The sequence below is a fragment of the Aquarana catesbeiana genome, linkage group LG05 (assembly GCF_042186555.1).
Source record: "Aquarana catesbeiana isolate 2022-GZ linkage group LG05, ASM4218655v1, whole genome shotgun sequence".
NCBI lineage: Eukaryota > Metazoa > Chordata > Amphibia > Anura > Ranidae > Aquarana > Aquarana catesbeiana.
This window is the reverse complement of record NC_133328.1, coordinates 336,632,438-336,653,214: the sequence shown is the minus strand read 5'-3', so window position 1 is coordinate 336,653,214 and position 20,777 is coordinate 336,632,438.

Genomic DNA, 20,777 nt, shown 5'->3' with positions numbered 1-20,777 from the left:
ATTTTGCGCGCCCACCGTAACAGGACGGTTTCTCAGTGCAGCCACGTCTGGTCAGGGATGGCCTTGGTATACTGTCAGAGTATCTAATTGACCAGACTGTGTGGACTGCACAGAGGAGACCAGAAACACATGTAAGTGAAATGGTGTTTATTAACAAGTGATAAGTAAAAGGAAAACAGTGCAAAACCCACACAACAACCCACTACAAACAACAATATATATATATAAGTAAATGGAGATACCGTAATCGTAAACAAGCCAAGCCAAGGTCATACACAGGGAAGTCAGCAGATGGGGTACAGGGCAGGGATCCAAGGGAGCCAGGAACAGAAGGGACAGGACTAGGAAGGCCTCAGGATAGGGATTGGATCAGATCAGGACAAGGCAGATAGCAGGCTCAAGGTCAAACAGGCAGCAAGGTCAGAACGCAGGGAGAGAGAGAGATACCAAGGCAAGCCTATGAGGGCTTGCCGGGTATTTGTAAGGCTGTGGTAATTGACCTCATGTCACAGCTGAGCGCAGTGTGAGCTGTTTGCTCCACACTGCCAGAGTGCACCCGCTGGTTGACGCCGGTACTACGGCCCGAGGATGCAACAGTGCCACCAGCAGGAAAGACCCCTTACTGCAGGTCCTAGGTGTTGGAAGACACCTGCTGATGGACACTGGTACTGCGATCCAAGAGACCGATAGCGCCACCAACGGGTAGACCTTCTCATGACACTTCCTTACACGCTTCCTTCCCCCCCGGCTGAGGCTTCTGACTCCCAAGCTGGGCCTTCCAGGCAACAACACATGGAGGAGCCCAGACTGAGCCAGGTATAGCATTCCTCTAAATATTTCTGCTTGTCCAATCAATGATGTTAACTAGATGTTAGTTGGGAGTACTAATTTAGGATTGTGATTGATGAAGCAACAACTAAAACCATGTCCCTTTTTCATACACAGGGAAGTCTCAGCCAGGAGGTGGCTGGCTGATCTGCAGGTCCCTCCACCCCCCCGAAAAGAGAAAGTGGCAGTAGGAGGAGTGCCCTAGAGGAGGCTACCGGAGGACTCTTTTGGAGGGCTACAGAGGTCCTGGGAGCACAACAGACTGTGGAGGAGGACATTGCTGCCGTCATTGCATATAAAATGCAGAGGATGGAGGAGGGCCAACAAGTAATGTGTGAGGCCCTCATATCGGAGGCTCTGGAGAAAGGTATGAGGGGCCAAATTACACCTCAGACACACCTTTGTGATGGTCCTCCTCCTGCAGGTCATCGTCCTCCCTCTCCTCCAGGTCCCCCCAGTCCTCCTCAAGGTCCTACTCCTCCTCCTGCCACATCTCCAACTGCACAGCCACAGCCGGGAAGGAAGCGTGAAAGGAAGACCAGAAAGTGAGGACCCTGGATCCAGTCTGGTCGGCCAAAAAATGCAGCCTCTTGTGGTACCAAAGCCTGGGGACACAGATGTCATCTGCTGCTATCCGGATCTCTGTGAATTCTGGACCAGACTGCCCCCCCTTACATATGGACTCCTCAGGCCACCAATTTTGATGTTCAAGAATCGATGTCTGCCGTGGGGGTCCCAGGCTTCGCTAATTTCTCTTGTTGATCCAGTGTTGCCTTCCTCTTTGTTTGGTTCTGATCCCTTAATAAAGGATTTTATGTTTGGAATTATACTCTCCTATGTGTTTTACTTCAAAAATGACAGTTGGTTTGTGAGGATTCAGGTACATTTCAAATATACAATGTGAAATGAACAAGGGACACCAACACCAAACAATCTCCTTGAGATTAAATAATAAAAGATATCAATGGTGTTGGGGTAACTTGACACACAAAACACACACAAAAATATTCTGGAGTAAAAATAAAAATAACATTGAACAAAGATCAGCCTTGGAAAAAAATCCAAACATTAAAGAAAAAAAAAGGCTGGAAATACAAAAAAAAAAAAAAAAGTCAGATGTGACAACTAATAACAATATATTCAGGGAATCCCACTAAAAAAACACAAATAGAACTTTGTGAGAAGTGTGTGTGAATATGAGCAGCAAAACTACTTAATTCTTGTCACATTATAAAGAAGAAGAGAGTGCGCTGTATTAAACCATTTTGAACATTGCAGCGTGACGAAAGTGCTGTATCCATTGCGAACGCTAAGTTTACCAGAACGAGCTGTCCCGTCTCGGAATTTCTTCTGAGCATGCGTGGCACTTTGTGTGTCGGAACAGGCCACACACGGTCGGAATTGACGCTATCGGATTCTGTTGTCGGAAAATTTTATCTCCTGCTCTCCAACTTTGTGTGTCGGAAAATCCGATGGAAAATGTCCGATGGTGCCCACACACGGTCGGAATTTCCGATAACACGCTCCGATCGGACATTGTCCATCGGAAAATCCGACCGTGTGTACGGGGCATAAGAGGTGCCCAGCTTCCATCTACAAGTTTACCTTAACCACCAGTGGTGGCGAATGCTCTTATGACCTTCCTGTTAGTTCAGGGGTCCATTATGCAAGGTGAGCAGTTTGGCTAACAAATGGTGTGAGCACGGACTAAGGAGCACTTCAGACTTTGCATGAAGCACCCTTTATCACCGCTGATGTCTTTGGTTTCCTATTAAACATGTGTATTTTCCTTCACATGAGTATATGGATTTTATATTCGTTGATTATTTTAGTTGTTTATTGTTTTAGCGCTGCACTGTTCAGTATATTTAGTCTTGGATCACCACCAGCTACCAAGCACCTGATGCTGACGTAACCAAATAATTTTTTTTTGAAATGTCAGATCCTTTAAAGAATGCCTATGCTAATGCTGAGTGACTATCCTGTTATGCTGAGTTACTATCCTTTTCCTCCTCAATGATCATGCTGATAGCTTGTAAGAATATTTTTAGTTCTGGGCACCACCACCAGTGGCTAAGGCCCAATTTTTCAGCCCCTGTTTTACAGGGGCGTGTAATTACAATTTTTGATGCAATATTTTGCAAGGAGGGTTCGTTGCTGCACTCAACTAGAGTATTTGCGAGGGGTTGCAGTGTTATGTCACCAGCACCAGTGCCTATGGCCCAATTTTTCAGCCCTTGTTTAACAGGGGCGTGTAAGTACAATTTTTGATGCAATACTTTACAGCAGGGCTTGTTCCTGCGCTCCAACTAGAGTATCTTTGAGGGGTTGCAGTGTTGAGTCACCAGCACCAGTGCCTAAGGCCCAATTTTTCAGCCCCTGTTCAACAGGGGCGTGTAATTACAATTTTTGATGCAATACTTTGCAGCAGGGCTCGTTTCTGCGCTCCAACTAGAGTATCTGTGAGGGGTTGCAGTGTTGTGGCACCAGCACCAGTGCCTAAGGCCCAATTTTTCAGCCCCTGTTTAGCAGGGGCGTGTAATTACAATTTTTGATACAATATTTTACAAGAGGGCTCATTCCTGCGCTCCAACTAGAGTATCTGTGAGGGGTTGCAGTGTTGTGGCACCAGTGCCTAAGGCCCAATTTTTCTGCCCCTGTTCAACATGTAATTACAATTCTTGATCTAATGTTTCACAGCAGGGCCCGTTTCTGGGCCCACCAGGAGTAACTGTGAGGACTTACAGTGTTGTGGCACCAGCACCACCACCACCAAAGGCCCAATTTTTCTGACCCTGTTCAACAGGGGCATGTAATTACAATTCTTGATCTAATATTTCACAGCTGTGCCCGTTCCTGCACCCACCAAGAGTAACTGTGAGGGCTTACAGTGTTGTGGCAACACCAACACCCAAGGCCCCAATTTCTGCAGAGCACCCTACTTTCAAACATCCAACTTACAAACGACTCCTACTTGCAAGCGGAAGGAGACAACAGGAAGTGAGATGAAATCTACCCCTAGGAAGGGAAATTCTCTCCTGTAAGAGTTAATATGGGAAAAATGTGTCTCCTTTCCACTGATGCTTTATCATCAATCCTTGTTTCACTAAAAACCCCAAATTGTCAAAAAACATTTGTCATTGGGACAGAAAGTGAGGTAAAATCTTCTGAAGAGGTGCACAGACAGCAAAACAAATGTCACAGGGGTGATATCCCTTCCCTATGTTTTCCAAGAAGCTTAAAAATAGATTTTTTGGCTGGAGCTACACTTTAAAAATGTACCAGTTCAAAATTACAAACAGATTCTACTTAATCACAAACCTACAGTCCCTGTCTTGTTTGCACCGCCTGTATACTGCTGTTCAGAGGGCCTGGGGCCCCACGCCTTTCCTTTTTTTAATTTGGGTGTGGGGTTCCCCTTAATATCCATACAAGACTCAAAGGGCCTGGTAATGGACTGGGGGGTACCCATGCCATTTGTCTCACTGATTTTCATCTATATTACCAGGACCGGACATTACATTAAACCCGTAAGCAGTTTTAAATGACTTTTATTCCTTTAAAAATGTCATTTTGTGCAGGGACTGTTCTAAGCATGGGAATTACGTGCCACTTTACAGGCATACTATATACACCCCCCAGGTATGATATTTAAAGGAATATTTCACTTTTTTTTCACTTTAAGCATCATTAAAATCACTGCTCCCGAAAAAACGGCCGTTTTTAAAACTTTTTTTGCATTGATACGTGTCCCCTGAGGCCGGACCCGGGTCCCCAAACCCTTTTTCGGACAATACCATGCAAATTAGCCTTTAAAATTATCACTTTTGATTTTGAATGTTCTAGTCCCATAGACTTCAATGGGGTTCTAAAGTTCGCGCAAATTTTCAGTCCGTTCGCAGGTCCAGGTGCGAACCGAACCGGGGGGGTGTTCGGCTCATCCCTACTGATTATTAAGGATGCATGCACTGTATTGTCACAATTTGAGGAGGCCACAAGGGTGATGAGACCTGACAATGCATGCATCAGTGACAAAATCCTACTTGTGTTCCTGCTACACTCGAGGCCGAGCAGCGGGAGGAAGAGGAGGACTTTCTTTCCTCTCAAGGCCCGCTTTATGCAGACACCATTCTTGCAATGTCACAGAACACACAAGAGGAGGGGAAGGAGGCAGTGTTTGAGGCATTAAAGCAGAAGAAGACATATGTCAAACCCTAAGAGATGGCTTTCAGTCCCCAGATACCCTGGGAGTGGTGCATGGCTGGGAGCAGGAAGTTCCAGATAGTGTAATCCTCAGTGACCCTGAGGACTCTACTTCTCATGCCTCCTTGACCACCGTTACAAGGGAGTATAGTATGAAATATTTTGAGGACACGTTAAAGAGGAGTTTATGTAACACCTTTCCAGAATCTGGTAGGTTATAGTTTAATGGAAAAGGTCATTTTGAGACTTCTGTTGGTCAAAGGAGGTAATGCATTTATAAAAAAAAAATAGTCCTCAGAGCTGTCAGCTTCCACATTCCATTTTCAGCATCTACATCAAATGGTGGAAGAATATCTAGGAGCAAAAACAGAGATGGTGAGCTTTCCAGTAGACCATCCACTACTGGATTACTGGGTCATGAGAATAGACCACTGGTCAGAACTTGCCCAGTATGCAATTGAGCTTTTGAGCTGCCCTGCATCCAGCGTGCTTTCCGAACGAGCATTCAGTGCTGCTGGAGATTTTGTGACAGATAAAAGAGCGTGACTGTCTCCAGACTCCATTTACCGGCTGACATTGGTCAAAATGAATCAGTCCTGGATTAGCAGCAGCTGTCAAGCCTCTGATCCTGATGTCGCTGATTACATGTTTTTGGGTCTGAAATCTCTGCAATCCTTCCCCAAGCTTTAAGGGAAATATGGACACCAATAAGTGAATAGATAAGTGATCTGCTTACCAGATCAATTTGACTTATTTCCTAGGAAAGATAGTCAAACTGCACTTATGCAGGATAGTGCCTGCTCAAATATGATGGGATGGATACGATAGGGACCTTCCTCCTCAATGGCAAAGGCAGAATATACAGAACAAGCAAGAAAAAGTGGCCAAATGGCTCCTTACATTTAAACGTGCCTAACCCGGTACTGGGGCTGCTGGCTTGTTAGGGGAATACCGTGTGGAGTCACCTCCATACCACCTCCATGGATGGTGTGCATTCCACCATCCACAGAGGTGGGCGGAGGTGACGGAGGTCCCTATCATATCCATCCCATCATATGTGCGCAGGCACTATCCTGCATACGCGCAGTTTGACTATCTTTCCTAGGAATTCAAATTGGTCTGGTAAGCAGATCACTTATCTATTCAATTATTGGTGTCCATATTTCCCTAAAAGCTTGGTGAAGGATTTCAAATCTTTGTTGGAAGACACTGCTATATTTGGAAGATTGAAGCTTCTTCATATATATCCATTTTTATTCTAGGAGACGATTATAAAGCAACACTTTTTCAATTGTTTATTAATCTATTATTATATAGTGCCCCCTACACTCAACTTTTTCACATACCATTAGGAGCACACCACTCTTTGAGGGGAGCAGCAATTTATTTATATTATTTTTTTAGCAATCTTGTAGCAGTTTGGTACGGAGTTTTTCACTTAAACTACAACTTTAGTTGAGATGTGCACTTTTAGGGCATACATTGATAAGAAATGTTATTGCTGATTCAGCCTTCATAAAAAAATTAAAAAAAGGAAAACCATGCTTGTATATAAAAAAAAAAAATTAAATCACAGCTGAAAACACACTGAGATTATAGCACAGTACAGTAACATTTATAAATAAAGTGTTGTGCTATATCAACTCAAAATTACTCAAACAAATAAACTTGAATGTGAAACCAAAATGTCCTTTTGTGAAAAAATGTATGTGAAAAGACAGTCTTCAGGTGAAGATATCAAAAATCCTCCTTCAAACAGGTAAGTGATAGAGAATTGTCACCATCACCTCTTGAGAAGAACTACCACCTTAAAAGTTTGGATGTATGTTTACCAAAAGAAGATGACCTTCCAACTAAAAAAAGGTCAAACTAAGGTTATTTAGTGTATAATCCTCCAGAAGGTTCCACTTCCAGTGGTGATGTATATGATACTCTACATCCAATGTCACCTCTCCTCTCACCTCCATTTAATACTCAGGAGAATATAGGGAAGACGATTTTCATAGTAGCAATCTCTGGTGATCATATTATGTGTGTGTTCCTACTCTGGTGTCCCAGGTTTGCCACTTAACCCTCTCCTGGGCTCACACATCAGCAGTAGCCCATTACACCTCCAAGCACAGGTTGAGCTTGTTACCCTGGACACAGTTCAGGAATCAGGATGCAGATTCAGCCTCCACCCATCTAATGGTGGAACATGCATATTCTTTATATTCTATGTTATTTTGATACCCCTTTGGGTGAAAAGATCTTTGAACCAATATTTGTTGTTTGACCATCATTCCCTATACTGTTTGCCTGATATCCCCAGTATAAAGGTTGGATTTCTCACTTTAGGTGTCCTCTATGTAGGCTGTGGTTCAATTTTTAGGGTAGGACCTATGGTAGGGTGATCACCGACCTGTTTTTTTTTTTTTTTTTTATATAGTCTTACCAAGGTAGACAGGCCATAGGGATAGCTATATTGAGCTGTTCCAAGAAAATCCATTGTTTTGCACACCATTGAAGAATCCTGGCAAGATGTGTTGCCTAATGGTATTTCATAGGGTCTAAGAATCCTATGCCTCCATGATCCTTGGCCGGCGTAAGCATTTTGCATGAAATTCTCACTCAAGAAGTTTTATGCTAGCGAAAACAGAGAAACAGCTTGCTTGTGGATACTCTGAAAACTGATGGTATTTGTATAGGAAGCACCTGAAAGCACCTGCAATCTTCGAGACGCTGTGGGTCACACTCTGGTGTTTCAATCTGGAACTCAAGTACCATTGAATCATAGACAACGACTCATTGCTGACTATTTGAAACAATACAGCCCTAAATCCATTGCTAAGTCGGAAGCTAAAACCCTGGAATGCCCAATTGGAACTAGCCCTTAAACAGTTAAAAAAATAGAAAAAGATCCGGCCCATATGGCCTGACAGCAGCGTACTATAAGACCCTTGCTGACATTCTTGCTTGACCCTGTCTGGCAGCATTTAATTCCCTGACTTTCACCAACTCTACCTCATATAGCCTTTTGGAAAAACACATTGAAGCATCTTTACCCAAACCTGGAAAAGATCTGACGCAGGTGACTATCAACCCATCTCACTCCTCAATGTCAACCTTAAACTCTTCGCTAAAAATTAAAGCAAATCGCTTGCTCCCATTACTTACTTCTCTTTTAGCAAAAGAGAAAGTTGGCTTTATCTCTGGAAGGATTCATTATTTCATTGGATGCAGATAAGGCATTTGATAGAGTGGCCTGGGACTACATGCATGCGGTCCTTGAAGCTATAGGCCTCCAAGAACAGATATGATACATATCCTTTTTATATTCTACTCCTACTGCAAAAGTTCACATAAATGGCCACCTATTGAATGTCTTCCTCATCTCCAACAGAACCAGACAGCAGGGCTGCCCCCATCTCTAATTATTTTTGTCCTGACCTTGGAACCATTTCTCCATTGCCTACGAGCCTATACGGTTATTAACCTCTAGCTGACCAGCCACCGTCATTATACTGCAGCAGGTTGGCTCTCCTGCGCAAACTGCCGTAGGTGTACGTCAATCTATGCAGGGAGGCTAGCAGGTCCCGCGGGTCACGGTGTACAGAGGCAGAACAGGGAACCTCCTATGTAAACAAGGCAATTCCCCATTCCACCTAGTGACATGTCAGAGATCTTCTGTTCCCAGTCATCAGGGACAGCAATCTCTGTCAATCTCTGTCATGGAACTGTACTCTAACAACTACCTTCCTATTCTCCGAGATATACGGTGCGGACTAGCTAACTTGGAACAAAAACACCTTTTCTTGGTTTGGCAAAGCTGCTATTATAAAAATTGAACATTTTGCCACGTTTGCTTTGTGTGATGCATGCAGTCCCAATCATGTTGCCACCGGTGTTCTTTTTCTCATATCAGAAAATTTGCACCACCTTTATCTGGAGTTCCAAAAAACCCAGACTAAGCTATAAAATCTTGACCTTACCTAAATCAAAGGGTAAGATTAGACTTCCTGACATCTTACGTTATTATTGGGCATGTAAATTTACTAAAATAATGGACTGGAATGTCCACGCACAAACTAAAGCGTGGGTCAAGCTTGAAAATATATTTGACCTAATGCCCCTATACATGACCCCCTGGCTGACTTCTCAAAATATTCCCCCTGCTTAAAAAAAAAACAACCGCTTATCAGACCCGTCATTCAGAACTTCCACATGGCTTGTAAAAAGCTAGCAATATCCTCCTTGCCAGGACCTGTAACCCCTCTTAAAACACAACCCTGGTTTCCCACCAGGAATGTCATCCCATTTCCTATCAGTCCTTTGACCATATAAATGCATTAATGCAGAACACTTCTTTGAAAAAGGTTCTCTCTTGAGCTACGATTCTCTGACAACATGGATGGAAGGAAAAACATTTCCTTTCTGGATAGACATTCAGCTGTGCCATTTTATATGCAGCCAGGGCCAGGGCCTAATACTAGTGTGGACTCATCTTAAGTAAACCCATCCATTTAACAGTTTATAAAACAGTTACATTTCCGGAACTTGCTGGGAACGTAAAACTCCCATTGGGTGGGTTCTCAACCAAACTGTCAAACCATCCAATGGCTGGTGTCATAGCTGATCACATGTGCAGCATTACGGCAGTTGTAGATTAGAGGCCAAGATGGCAGCTTCCTTGGCTGAAAAGGATAGGCGGGTTTACTTCCACTTTAATACTCCATTTGAGGCAATTTGTACCAGGAACGCTCCACAACATCACTTGATCTCTTTGATCTACTCCATACTCTTTGCTGACCATCAACCAAATGCCAATACGGGATCTAGGTTGACCTTTAACCTTGTCTTCTGAGGATTGAGAACATATTTATCTACAGTACATATGCATAAGGGGTCAATAAATGTCTTCATGCAGGAAAAGTTTACAAGTTATTATCTTGATGGTATAGAACACAGACACAACTCCACAAATTTTACCCCGCTGCCTCACCCACACACGGGTGCTGTGGAAGTGACCTGGTTACTTTATTACATATCTGGCGGTCCTGTCCCATTTTACAACCTTACTGGAAGGACGTTCATAATATCATGACTCATATTGAGAATATATGGGGGGAAGTTGGGACTTTATATGAGGTACAATTAAGTGCCTCCATCCCGGTATTTGGTACAATTCAAAAGGGGAGTTGGGACTTTAAAATGAAGCATTTGGGTAGTGGAGGAAAAGTAAACCATATTTGAAGTGCAATATAAAATGTTTATTGTACAAGTAACAGACAATAAAAGGAGTATTCATTTCATATACAGTAACACATTCATTGTATATAGGTATAGAAGATGTATAAATAACATAGGCATAATACAGATTATGTACACATAGCAGCACCTTATCTAATATAAATGAAAATAAAAATAAAAGATAATAATAAGGCATAATAATGTTAGCAACAATATGCATGATAACGAGACATGCGCCCACATAGTAGATATGCATTGATTGAGCAGAAAAGATATATTAATATTACGATGGATAAGGGAAGAACAGATGGTATAAATAACTGTGGTTCCATATAAGGTAGCTGGGGCATCAAAAAACACAGGGCTCGACGCGTTTCGTGGGCATCCCCACTCATCAGAAGCTGATGCAAATAAATTTCCTATGGGATGTATATAGAAATATATAATGAACCACATCGTTCATATAAAAAATAAAAATAATAATAAATGAATGAGCATAAGGTATTTATAGCTGTTTGTGCCAAACGCACTCACCCACTCAGGCAGCAAGTGCAAATGCGCGAAGGTGGGCGCACAGTAGGCCACGGATGCAAACTCTCCACGGGAGCCGAGGCGGCATACATAGTAATGCAACATCGGGCAGGATAAAGAAGAAAAAGTATGAGGCAGAGTGTGTTCACAGAAGGGAGTGTGTAATCATGGGAACAACAAACCTGGGAACAAAATAGTAGTATTCTGTTAGATATATATATATATAAGATAAGTGTTTTATACATTGAATATTGAATAATGAGCCCAGTGAGTTCCAAAGTTCGTGATAAAATAAAAATGTAAGAACTATGCCAAAGAATAGGCAACATGGGAGTGAATATGGGGATGTCCCAAAGTGAAAGTGTGATAGTACCCAGTGCATGAAGAATAGCAAGTGTATGATACTAAGAGATTATGAAAAGAAAGGTTCACCAAATAAATAAGTGCATAAACCAAGAAAAAAGAAAAAAGAAACCGTGCGTGAAAAAAGGAGAGAAGGAAGGGGGAAAGAAGGGGAATAACCTACCCGTATGCGGCATAAAGCAGCACTGACAGCCGGACACCAAGGTAGGGCTGGTGTGCAGAGACCCCAGGGAGTGACCGGTCATGTGAGCAGCCAGCTCTAAATGGGGAAATATGTATGCCGCCAATGCCACGTGGGTGACGTAGAGGAGAAGCTGCCGCACCTGAACCGAGTAATCACTCAGCTGTCGGCGCGAGCAGGCTCCTCCCTGGAGACACCGAGTGTGGAGAACACTGAATGTCAGCGCAGTGACGCCAAAGGTGACGTCATGTGCATGGCGTCAGGTACGTGGCGCCGATGCGTGGAGGGGTGTCCGCCCGATCCCCCGATCACATGATAGATGGGGAGGAGGGGAGGACCCACTGGCGCATCGCGGCTCCCACGGAGAAGGAAGCCCATAGCCGCCCAAGCGCCCAATCAATGCACATAAAGCATGGTTGCTTGCCAGGTGGAGAGTGTGTCTGAGGCATCTGTAGGAGAAAAAGCCCAATACGGCCTGAAATCAGTAACCGAAATACTGCCAATCAAAAAGTTGAAAAATTAAATTAGTAAAATAAATAGTATTATATGTCCATAGCTACAAGATGTATGTGTGTATGTAAAAAGGATAGTATCCTATACATGGTAATGCCCTAAAAGTAGGGGCAGTCCTCACACAGGGAAGGCAGGGGAACACTGCCGATCCCATATAACCAAATGCTTCCATCCCGGTAACTATAGAGAATATATGGGGGGAAGTTGGGACTTTATATGAGGTACAATTAAGTGCCTCCATCCCGGTATTTGGTACAATTCAAAAGGGGAGTTGGGACTTTAAAATGAAGCATTTGGGTAGTGGAGGAAAAGTAAACCATATTTGAAGTGCAATATAAAATGTTTATTGTACAAGTAACAGACAATAAAAGGAGTATTCATTTCATATACAGGAACACATTCATTGTATATAGGTATAGAAGATGTATAAATAACATAGGCATAATACAGATTATGTACACATAGCAGCACCTTATCTAATATAAATGAAAATAAAAATAAAAGATAATAATGAGGCATAATAATGTTAGCAACAATATGCATGATAACGACACATGCGCCCACATAGTAGATATGCATTGATTGAGCAGAAAAGATATATTAATATTACTATGGATAAGGGAAGAACAGATGGTATAAATAACTGTGGTTCCATATAAGGTAGCTGGGGCATCAAAAAACACAGGGCTCGACGCGTTTCGTGGGCATCCCCACTCATCAGGAGCCGATGCAAATAAATTTCCTATGGGATGTATATAGAAATATATAATGAACCACATCGTTCATATAAAAAATAAAAATAATAATAAATGAATGAGCATAAGGTATATATAGTTGTTTGTGCCAAACGCACTCACCCACTCAGGCAGCAAGTGCAAATGCGCGAAGGTGGGCGCACAGTAGGCCACGGATGCAAACTCTCCACGGGAGCCGAGGCGGCATACATAGTAATGCAACATCGGGCAGGATAAAGAAGAAAAAGTATGAGGCAGAGTGTGTTCACAGAAGGGAGTGTGTAATCATGGGAACAACAAACCTGGGAACAAAATAGTATATATAAGATAAGTGTTTTATACATAGAATATTGAATATTGAGCCCAGTGAGTTCCAAAGTTCGTGATAAAATAAATATGTAAGAACTATGCCAAAGAATAGGCAACATGGGAGTGAATATGGGGATGTCCCAAAGTGAAAGTGTGATAGTACCCAGTGCATGAAGAATAGCAAGTGTATGATACTAAGAGATTATGAAAAGAAAGGTTTACCAAATAAATAAGTGCATAAACCAAGAAAAAAGAAAAAAGAAACCGTGCGTGAAAAAAGGAGAGAAGGAAGGGGGAAAGAAGAGGAATAACCTACCCGTATGCGGCATAAAGCAGCACTGACAGCCGGACACCAAGGTAGGGCTGGTGTGCAGAGACCCCAGGGAGTGACCGGTCATGTGAGCAGCCAGCTCTAAATGGGGAAATATGTATGCCGCCAACGCCACGTGGGTGACGTAGAGGAGAAGCTGCCGCACCTGAACCGAGTAATCACTCAGCTGTCGGCGCGAGCAGGCTCCTCCCTGGAGACACCGAGTGTGGAGAACACTGAACGTCAGCGCAGTGACGCCAAAGGTGACGTCATGCGCATGGCGTCAGGTACGTGGCGCCGATGCGTGGAGGGGTGTCCGCCTGATCCCCCGATCACATTATACACATTATTATGCCTTATTATTATCTTTTATTTTTATTTTCATTTATATTAGATAAGGTGCTGCTATGTGTACATAATCTGTATTATGCCTATGTTATTTATACATCTTCTATACCTATATACAATGAATGTGTTACTGTATATGAAATGAATACTCCTTTTATTGTCTGTTACTTGTACAATAAACATTTTATATTGCACTTCAAATATGGTTTACTTTTCCTCCACTACCCAAATGCTTCATTTTAAAGTCCCAACTCCCCTTTTGAATTTTACCAAATACCGGGATGGAGGCACTTAATTGTACCTCATATAAAGTCCCAACTTCCCCCCACATATTCTCTATAGTTACCGGGATGGAAACATTTGGTTATATGGGATCGGCAGTGTTCCCCTGCCTTCCCTGTGTGAGGACTGCCCCTACTTTTAGGGCATTACCATGTATAGGATACTATCCTTTTTACATACACACATACATCTTGTAGCTATGGACATATAATACTATTTATTTTACTAATTTAATTTTTCAACTTTTTGATTGGCAGTATTTCGGTTACTGATTTCAGGCCGTATTGGGCTTTTTCTCCTACAGATGCCTCAGACACACTCTCCACCTGGCAAGCAACCATGCTTTATGTGCATTGATTGGGCGCTTGGGCGGCTATGGGCTTCCTTCTCCGTGGGAGCCGCGATGCGCCAGTGGGTCCTCCCCTCCTCCCCATCTATCATGTGATCGGGGGATCGGGCGGACACCCCTCCACGCATCGGCGCCACGTACCTGACGCCATGCGCATGACGTCACCTTTGGCATCACTGCGCTGACGTTCAGTGTTCTCCACACTCGGTGTCTCCAGGGAGGAGCCTGCTCGCGCCGACAGCTGAGTGATTACTCGGTTCAGGTGCGGCAGCAATCCACACTATCAAATGCTTTTTCAGCATCAGTTGATAGGAGGCATGTAGGGATGGAGGATAAATGAGCGAGCTGGATAATGTTCAATGTTTAATATGTTTAATATTATCTTTTACTCTCCTCCCTGTTATAAAATCAGCCTGGTCAAGATGTATTATTTGTTGAAGTTTCAGTATAATTTTAATAGCTAGAATTTTTCTGAAAATGTTTAAATTAATGTTTAGAGAGATGGGGCTGTAGTTTCAGATCTTTCCCTGACTTAGGTATGACTGATATGTGCTTGCAACATATCCTCCAGAATATTATGACCTTCAAGAACTGAATTAAATGAGGCCGCAGATTTATTTGCAAGTATATCAGTAAAAATCTTAGGGCTCTGTATTTGTGATAAAATGTTGGAAGCGGGATCCGCTGAGTTATTAGAACCCGCAGAAATAGTTCCCCTATCCCCAATGTTCTAAATTATCTGCTCCCCCTGGTGGATGTGAGCAGAGTGAGGTGTCCTCATTCATGAATCCATTGTGGTCTGATGGAACATTAGTTGTTGCACTTGCAATTTTGCCCACTCCCTCCTTTGCTGGAGTGTGTGGCTTCATCCTCATGGTAGCATGCAAGCTGGTGCCATCTTGGTTTGCATGATCAGTGGCCATGTAGTTGCCCCATATCATCTCTACCCATGGAGAGCAGGTGTGTTTTATAAATAAACCACCTTGGGTAGCATATGTATTGTGGAAGTTCCCATCATCATAAAACATCACAATAGAATCTCCTAGCACTCTATTTGAACACCCACACAATGTAGAAGGGCATAAAGGCTGATAATACCATGGCAGGGGGCAAAAATGTTTAAATGTTTGACCATATATTAGATTGTGTCCCTAATGTTCCACACTAATACACTAATATCCAGTGGAAAGTGGTGGGCATTGCTTTTTCTTTTTTTTTATTAAAAAGAAGTGCATTGCTTTTTTCTTTTTTTTTTTTTCTTTATTAAAAAAGAGTCTAAATGTTTTAATAACCAACAACTCATTGTTACAAAATAAAGAGAAGATTAAACTTCCTAAAAACAGGGACTGATGTGAATGTACTATATATGTAAAGCGCTGCATAAGTGTCTGTGCTATTTAAGGACCTGTAATAAATTAAAAAGGTATAAGCAAACCTAAAGGGCAAACAGATTAAATGATCACATTTAAATTCTTAGTCTGAATGTTTTTCAAATATTTGCAGTGCATGGGATTCAACTAGAAGTGCATGGAAGCACAAGTTAAACAGAATTTTTCAATATCCGAAGTCAATGACCCAATTTAGCAATGGTTTGCAACTGAACAAAAAGGTCAAATTAATCTAATTGATTTTCCTGTAACCAAAATATGAAATCACAGTGGAACAGCAGACTTGTCTTATCTAGATTTTAGAAAGCCCTTTGACACTATACAGAAGATTGATTAACAGGTTGTGGTTCTTAAGATCGAATTCTAAGTTGTATTGCACAGTTTAAAAAAAAAATGCTGGATAGCTAGATGTACATGATCTAGTAAGTAAGATAAGCAAAATTGCTACAGCATGCTTATGGACAATTACTTTTTCTAAATATTAGACAAAATAAAACATGTATTATAAATGCGAAATATTATTTGTGCTGATATATTTTTGCACTGTAGGTTTATTAAATTTAAAGTATGTGAATAAAATCTTTTTATGCCTCTTTTATTTACATATAATGGATACTATGCACAAAAAGAATTGATTTAGTTATCATGTGACAAATTAGATTTGATAATATTGTGACAGTGGTTGTCTTTTCCACTATTTTAAAGCAGACTTGTCATATACATTTCACATTGAAAAGTCTCTGAATATACACATTAGTAATGAGATGAACTACCATGGGTTAGGTTCAAGCAGGGTTTGGCAAACTTCAAAGCCAAACCTGAACTCTATTGAGACCAAATGGAAACAAATCTGTCAAATTAAAAATGCCAATTTTCTAGGCTATTAGGCGAGAGGGTTTAAAAAAAATAGTGTGTGTGTGTGGGGGGGGGGGGGAGAGCTTAGTGACGTCACTTCTGGTTGCGGCAGTGGCCGGAAGTCTTTACTTGTTTGACACATTTTTTGTTTGCTGTTTGGCTGGTTATGCCATTTTTAACACTACTACACTATGGAGAACCTTCTTTTTTGCTTTTGCCTTTGATACCGTGGACTTGGAGATAATTATTTCTAGGATAAGAGACCGTGGAGACCGGGAAGAGCTGCAGTGTTCCCTTGGATACACTGAGGAGGATTAAGCCACCGCCTTGACGGCTGTCGATGCACCATTAGACCCATTGGCTAGTATTACTGGGGGAGGATTGTATCAAGTTTGTGTGTGATTACCGTACACCTGAAAATTGGATTCCCATACTCGTCCCTTTCCCCCTCATTGTTATTTGTCTACACAGGAAAATAGTGATTTACATCTTGAATAAGAGACTGATTACAACTTTGAATCATTAGATTACATTGGACTGCACTCTATCATTGCACTTTATTATTGGACTATTTATATTGAATGATTATTGTAAGGTATCATGTTATGACACAATTTCATTTTGAACACAATTTTATTGAACAGAGGTTATTTATGTCTCTTTATGAGACCTATTTGAGATATTTTTCACTTCAGTATTTATTATTTTGCTTTGTTGATAGTAATTAGCGCTACTTCACTTTATATACACATAATTAAAGGTGTTGGCAACACTTTAGAAATTTGGCTGCTTTTTACTTCATTAAGCACTGTTCATTTATGCACTTTTAGCACAGGGGCACTTTATTCATTTGTTAACACTGTAGTGGTAGAGCATTAGTACCTTTTTTTCAACATTTTACACATCGACTAATGTTTCACTTTCAAATGTCTAAAATTTAGCCTAATCCAGACATAAAATTTTAGCCTTTGTGGTCTTCACAAAGGTACATGGATAATGGGTGCAAAGGGCACTGTAGCTTAAATGGTGGTCACTAGGTGGTATCATGACCATCACAGGATTGTTATAGTTAAAACTCCTCTAGGGTGAGTCCATTTTGAGTTTGCCCAGAACGTTGGTAAGTTCTGCCTTGGCATACCAGGCAGTGTACTGGAAAGTGGTCATGAGCTGTTGTATTTCAATTGGTGAGAAAGTGTGTTCAATAAACAGTTTCCAGCGGGTAAAGAATTGCTTAGTGGGACCGAAATTTTGCAGCATGGTGTCCAGTTTTTTCAGACATAAGAGTGCTTTCAGATCATTCTTTACTGTGGAGAGCGATGGACTGCTGGGAGATGTCCAGGTCTGGAGTATAACTCTCCTGGCTGTCAAAAGGCAGAAGTGTATCCATAGAGTCAGTGGCCTAGGTTTCCCTGTGGCTATAGAAGCAGAGGCAGTGGACAGTGTGCAGCTGTCCAGGTATATTAGATGGTCCTTTGGTAACCTTGTCTTGGTGATTCCATAGATGTAATGGCAGATTTGATCCCAGAAGTCTTGAATTATTGAGCATGACCAAAAGCGATGGAGTAGAGTTGGTCTGCTAGCATCACACCATGAATTGACAGCTAGCAGAGGATTTGATGGGTCCATTAGAACAGGTATGAACACCCCGTGAATGAGCTCGAATTGTGACTCTCTCAATTGTTCATTTGTAATGACTTTATAGATTGTTTAATATCCCTCAAGGATTTTTTAAGTGTCCTCTACTTTCAGAAGATCTTTGGACCAAGCTTTCAGTAGGGATGAGCCCATCGAGGATGTGGTATGTTGTAGTAGCTGAGAATACAGTATTGAGATGGAGTAGGATTTTTGTTTTACCACCCTGTCCACTACTGGATGCACCAGCTTGGTTTGCATCCAGCCTAGTTGTGTTTTTATGAAGTCCACCATTTATAGTAGTGGAAGAGGTGATGGGGGTAGGTGGTACTGCTGAGAGATCTCCTGAAAAGACTGAACATTGCAAGTGCCTGGATAAAGTAGAGAAGCAGCATGGGTTAGATCCAGGGATGTCCAGAGGATGAACGCTCCATGGTCCAGTCCTGGAGGAAACATGGAATTACCTTGTATCAGTAAATGATTAGAGATGGTGGAGGGTGCACCTATAAGCGTGCATATCTCCCACCAGGCTATCACAGTGTCCCGTATCAAAGAATTGTTTCTCAAATGTGAGTGTAAGACCCTGAGTGAAGAATGGAACACTGCAGATAGACTGAGGGGTGATACCAAGGCCGATTCTAGAGCATAATTGGAGTTTTTGGAGCTATGCAATAGCCAGTCCATTCCCTGCCTAGGAAGGCATGATAGGTTGTATAGTTGGGTGTTAGGTAACCCCACCCTCCCTTGGTTTTCCGGAGATGCGGTTTATGATTAGCAATATGAGGCCTCTTGGATTGCCATAGAAAAGCTGAGAGGACCTTGTTAAGATTTTGTATATCTTTTTGCTTAATTAGTAAAGGTAGCGTTTGTAAGGGGTATAGCAGTCTAGCAAATGAAACCATCTTGTAGAGATGGCATCTTCCAAAAAACTAAATGGGAAGGGTCATCCACGCTTCCAGTTCACGAGTATTTTTTTTAAAGATCAAAAAGTAATTGAGTTGGTAGAGAGATGATGGACCACACCTTGTTCTGATACCTAGATAGGTTATGTATCGTATATCTACTTGTAGTTGGGAGGAGTGGATCCAGAGTTGGGCACATGTTGGAGGTAGTGGAAGGACTTCACTCTTGGTGAAGTTGATGCATAGCCCTGAGCATTGCCGAACGGTAGAAAAGAGATCCTGTATGATAGGTAGGTCAGAGGATACTGCTGAGGAGAAAATCAGAATGCCATCCACAAAAAGGGCTGCATGCATTTTAGTGTCGCTGAACTGAATGCCCATGAGGAGTGGATGATTATTTAGTAACAAAGACAGGTTCTATGGCTAATCTGAAATGCAGTGGGGAAAGGGGACATCCCTGGCACATTCCCTTCATCAGATGGAAAGGAGCTGATATCGTTCCTGAGGTGACCAAACAGGCTGCGGGGGTCGAGTACATTGATTGTATAAGATCTACTACCGGGCCCGAAACCCAAATTTCCTCAATACCAAAAACAACCATTGGAAGCTAATATTGTCGAAGGCTTTTTCCGCATCGAGGGATAGAATGGCTGTGTCATATTCCGGGTGGTGCTTGGCATGTTCCAATGCAAGAATTACCTTGCAGGTATGTAGAACGGCCAATCTACCCGTAACAAACCCCGCCTGAGCTGGGTGTAGGAGTTCAGGGAGGATAGTAGCTAATCGAAAAGTGACAATTTAAGATATGATTTTAGCATTGTCATTTATTAGGGATATGGGAGAGTCAGGTCCTGTCCCTTTTTTGCCAGTAGTTTTATGAAGGCCATTGACCCCATAGGGAGGTAGGGCCCCCCTTCTCAAATGCCGTTGAATACTTGTGATAATGTTTGTGGAATGTAATCTTGGGTCATTTTATAGAATTCCGCCAAGTATCTGTCAGGACCTGGTGCTTTATGATTCGACAAGTGTGATGGTGGAGCGGATTTTGAGAGGGGCATTGAGCATGTCCAAGTGAGTATCCAAAAGAATAGGTAATTTGAGGGAGGTGAGCAGTAATTCTGCTTTGTCTCGGTCTATGGGGTCTTCAAAGAACACTTGTTAATAAAAGTCAGTCAGCAGGGAGGTTATTTCTGGTTGTGAGGTTGTAAGGATACCTTTGTTATCTTACAGTGCCATGATATAGGTAGGTGTGGTGGGTCCATGGCAAAGCTTGGCAGGTAGCTTGACAGATTTGTTGCCAAATTTGTGGAATTGTAGGGAGTGGTAGGATGCTTTAATCTGTTCCCTTTGGTCCACCCAGAGATCAAAGCAGCACTTGGCTGTCAGCCATGCCTGCCTAGATTCCGGAGAATGGTTCAGAAGTAAATTTGCCTGAGCTTTGCTAACAACATTTTGCTTCACTGAGTGTTTTTTAAATTGGTTTGCGTATGAGATGATTTTGCCACGCAAGAGCGCTTTACCTGTTTCCCAAAACAGATTGGGATCAGAGGTACTGTATTCTCTTCATTCGTAATAACAAAGTCACACCATGGGTTGTGAATTGTGAGGCGAAAATCCTCATTATCTCTTAAATAGGATGGAAACCACCATAGAGAAGGGGAATCACGTGGTTTGAAATCAGCCAAGGTAATCACAATGGGACTGTGATCCAAGATGGCTATTTCTAAAATCTCAGAGTCTTGTATTGTTGGAAGTAAGGAGGGTGAGCAGAATAAATAGTCTATGTGTGATAGGGTATCATGTGGCAGGGAGTAAAAACT